Source organism: Hippopotamus amphibius, chromosome 4 (assembly GCF_030028045.1).
Source record: "Hippopotamus amphibius kiboko isolate mHipAmp2 chromosome 4, mHipAmp2.hap2, whole genome shotgun sequence".
Lineage (NCBI taxonomy): Eukaryota > Metazoa > Chordata > Mammalia > Artiodactyla > Hippopotamidae > Hippopotamus > Hippopotamus amphibius.
Window position 1 is genome coordinate 100,651,181 of NC_080189.1, and position 4,945 is coordinate 100,656,125.

Below are 4,945 nucleotides of genomic sequence, written 5' to 3' on the forward strand. Positions count from 1 at the left end.
CTTCTACACTGGAAACTTTAAAACAGTATTGATGTTACCAAGTCCAAGCTCCTCTGCTTACTGCACAACAGGGTGATGAATCGGAGAGGCGGTGCTGAGGCAAGGAATACGACTTTTTTCGGAAAGGCATGAGACCGAGAAAATGGCATACTAGTGTCTCCAAAAAACCCATCTTCTCAGGGTCTGGAAGCCAGTTTCTTTTATAGAATCAGAGAGGGAGAGGCTGTGAGGAAGTAAAGTGAAAGGGCCATTGGTCTTGCAAAACATCTCTGGGAATGACCAGCCTCCTGAGGGGATGTGTTAATTTCAGCCACCCACACAGGTGGACAGGTCAGATTGCCTGCCTATGAACTGAACAGAGGCACTTCAGCTTAACATTCAGGCAGAGGGGCAGTGTTCCCTGAGGCAGGCCATCATGGGTGATGATAATAACAAAAGCAGCGAAAAGCAAAGGTTAAAGTCAAAGAAACAGATGAACATGGAGTCTGATTTAGCCCTTCCCTGTTACAGTGAGAGAAGTTAAAGAAGACCAAAATAAGGAAAGCAATATGTTTTGTTCTTGGATTAGAAGATTGGGTGTTATTAAGATGCCAATTTTCTGTGAATTGATTTAATTGATAAAATCCTTGTTTTAAAAAAGCCAGCAAGTGTGTGTGTATACATAGATGCAAACTGATGGGCTAATTCTAAAATTGATACAGGATTTTAGTCCCAAGACAAGCAGGAAGGAGAATTTAAAAAGTTGAAAGATTTATTGGGAGATTGGGATTGCCATATATACATTACTAATAAGAAAAAATATCAAATTGTACACTTTAAATATATGCAGTTTATTGTATGTCAATTGTATCTCAATAAAAGTTCTAAAAAATATTATGTGGAGGAATAAAAACAATCCTTTATGAAAAGACTTGAAATAATTTGTGTGAAAGTAGCCAGTTCACTGAACAAAACAACAGCAATACTTGTTATAATTTCTTATCAAAATATTAACAATTATTCTTTAAAAAAGTTGAAAGATTTATACTCTGGATATCAAGACAGGATTAAGCTAGAGTAATTAAAAGGTGTGTTATTTATGCAAAGATAGAGAAATGGACCACCGAACAGAACAGAGAGCACAGAAACAAGTTCAATACATGCAGTCACTTGATTCATGACAGAGATATTATTGGAGAGGAATGGGGAAAAGACAGTAAATAAATGGTGCTAGATAGGCATAAAAACTGCATATCCATAAGAAAAAGATTTAATCTTAACCTTTAACTCACATTGTAAAATAATAGAAAATACATAGATTGGTCTCTGCCTCTGCTTCCTGGCACAGAGCTCCTAGAACCCTTGTAATTTCCTGTGTGATAAAAGCACCAGGAGCATCTTTTATTCTGCTATCTAGTCTTTGACCTTGGTTCCTGATACAGAGCTCCTAAATCATTTGGATTTTCCTGGGTGATAAAGTGTCTTTTGTTCTAATAAGGTGACCTTTTGTGGGCTTCAGGATGGAGACTGGTCACCAGGAAGACTGAGCCATAATTAGAAGTTTGGAACTTTCAGCCACACCCCCATTCTCTCAGAAGAGAAGAGAGGCTGGAAGTGGAGTTAACTGAACATGCCTACATGATGAAACCCACTTAAAAGTTTCAAAAGTACACGGCTCAGTGAGCTTCCAGGTTGGTAAACATATCCAACTCCATGAGGATGGAAATTCTTGTGCTTGAGATCCTTCCAGACCTCACCCTGTGTAACTCTTCATCTGACTGTTTATCTGCAGCTTTTATCATATTCTTTATTATGTAATAAACCAGTAAACATAAGTAAGTGTGTCGCGAGTTCTGTGAGCTATTTCTAGCAAATGATCAAACATGAAGCAGGAGGATCCTTCAATTTGCACCCAAGTCAGACAGAAGTTGTGGGTGACCCAGGGAGCTACTACTCGCAATTGGCAACTGAAGTGGGGGAAGGCTTTTGGGACTGAGCCTTTAACCTGTGGAATCTGCACTCACTGTGAGAACTGAATTGAAATGCAGGACACTCAGCTGGTGTCAGGACAGTCTGGTGTGGAAGAGCCACACGTCTGGTGTCACAAGTATTGTGAGTGTGAGAGAAAAGGAAAACACAATGAGTTTTTTTCTTAGACACGTGCTGTACACAAAAATAAAATCCAGATGGATTATAGAGATAATTGTGAAAAGTCAATAACGTTTCTAAAGAGGTAACAAGAGAACATGGATGTCTTTAGGAGCAGGGAAATTTTTCTTAAATGTCAAAAGTATTAACCAATAAGAGAAAAAAAAAATACGGAAAGGACACATTAACACTAAGACACATTCAAAGAGTGAAATACAAGCCACTGAATTGGAGAAGATATTTGCAACACATATAATTGACAAGAACTTGTACTAAAAACAAAAAACTCCTAAAAATCAATAAGAGAATGACAACCCAATAAAAAAAAATAGGCAAGAGATTTTAACAACAGCTTCACCGAGTGGAAATACAAATGATTAATAAACATATGAAAAAGAACACACTCATTAGTCATTAGGGAAATGCAAACCAAAACCACAATTAGAGACTTCCTAGGTGGTGCAGTGGTTAAGAATACACCTGCCAATGCAGGGGACATGGGTTCAATCCCTGCTCCAGGAAGATCCCACATGCTGCAGAGCAACTAAGCCCGTGCACTACATCTATTGAGCCTGTGCTTTAGAGTCCATGAGCCACCACTGTTGAGCCCATGTGCCACAATTACTGAAGCCTGTGCACGTACAGCCTGTGCTCTACAATAGGAGAAGCCACCACAGTGAGGAGCCCGCATACCACAATGAAGAGTAGTCCCTGCTCTCCACAACTAGAGAAAGCCCGTGTGCAGCAATGAAGACCCAATGCAGCAAATTAATTAATTAATTAAAAAGCAAAACAAAACAAAACCACAATTAGATTCTGCCAATTCACACCTACCAGAATGGCTAAAATCAAATAGGTTGCCAATAGCAAGTGTTCTCAAGGATGTAAAGCTCTCATACACCCCTGGTGGGAGTATAAATGGATATAGTCACTTTAGAAAACTGTTTCCCATTATCTATTAAAGCTAAACTTATGCATACCCCAGATCTCTGTAATTCCACTCCTAGGTTTAAACTCAACAGATGTACACACATATGTCAAAATATGTGTGCAAGAATGTTTATTGAAGCATTCTTTAATGGCCCAAAACTCGAAATAGATAAAAATTTCATCAATATTATAATGAATAAGTAATATTCATTATAAACAATATCTTCATACAATGGAATGCTATCTAGTCATTAGGATGAATTAATTACAGCCGCACACAATATAACCCTACAGATTTTGCAAACATGATGTTGAGAGAAAGAAGCCAGACACAAGAAATATGTGCTGTGTGATACCATTATATGAAGTTCAAATACAGCTAAATCTAATCCGCACTGTTAGAAGTCAGGATGGAGGTTACCTTTGGAAATGACTCTAAGAGTACTGATTGCAAGGGGGTTAAAGGGGCACTTGAGGACTTCCCTGGTGGCACAGTGGTTAAGAATCCACCTGCCAATGCAGGGGACACAGGTTCGAGCCCTGGTCTGGGAAGATCCCATGTCCACAGAGCAACTAAGCCCCTGTGCCACAAGTACTGACCCTGTGTGCTACAACTACTGAAGCCCTCGCACCTAAAGCCCGTGCTCCATAGCAAGAGAAGCCACTGCAATGAGAAGCCCAGGCACTGCAGTGAAGAGTAGTCTCCACTCACTGCAACTAGAGAAAGCCCACACACAGCAATGAAGACCCAATGCAGGCAGTACAGGAAGGAAGGAAGGAAGGAAGGAAGGAAGGAAGGAAGGAAGGAAGGAAAGGGCAGGGCAGGGCAGGGCATTAGAGGGGCCGGCATGTTGTAACTCTTGATCTGGGTTCTGATTCCATGATGGATTTTTGCATATGATGACACATGTGCACTGATATAATTCACTTTTCTGAATGAATGTTATTCTTCAGTAAAGGTGTTCCTAAGACAGGAAAGAGAAGTACTTCACTGGTGTAGAAAATGTAAACATTCAGGGGTAGAACTAGCTTCCCGCTCCATCAGCTCTTATTGCGAACAAATCTTTGTTACACGTGCAAGTGTCTTATTGGCAGCAGCACCAGGAGGAAGAGCCAGGACATGGCTGAGTGCCTTGAATTTATGCAACTGGTTCTTCGTCTTGGCCTTCCTTTCTTCTACCTCTGCTTCTACTCTGTGAGTCATTTCCTCCAGGCCTGCGGGGTTAACGCCTGCCTGCATGTCTAAGTCTGTGCAACAGGTATTCACTGGGCAGTTTTCAGTCCCATCTAGTCAAGGTGACGTTTTCCTTTTATGGGAAATAATTTCTCCTAGTTTCCCATTATCTATTACATTCACATAAAATTGCCTAAGAGAGATTGTGTTGGTGAGTGGCCTCATGGATTGAAATTTGGTTAAGATGGTTGGTTAGGAATGAACTAGACTATCCTTTCCAAGTATGGCTCAAAGCTATTTCTCTCATCCCTTGAGGACCGTTCTTCTAAGCAGTCTAGTGCGCAAACTCTTAAGGATGTTAGTATAGCAAATAGCCAGGCTAGGTAGAGATACTGGGCAGAGGGCAGGCATGTTTACTGTCCAGTATAATAGAGATAATCCTCCCCTGGGGAAAAGGGCAGGCAAGTCTGCTTGCAGTTCCTGTATAAAAGATTGGGGTTTCCTAAGCTTGAGGTTCTGTGGCTATAATACAAACCCATGGCTAGTATGACATCCTCTTGGTCACCTTCTCATTATCCAATGGGACTTGGGGGGTCAAAGGGAACTGAGGAAAACATGAAGTTCATGCTGCCTGCTGTGCCCCGAGGATTAAACTCCTTTGTCTTTGACCCAGGAGTCATGCGTCTTCTGCCCGCCTCCATGAAACTGAGGTCG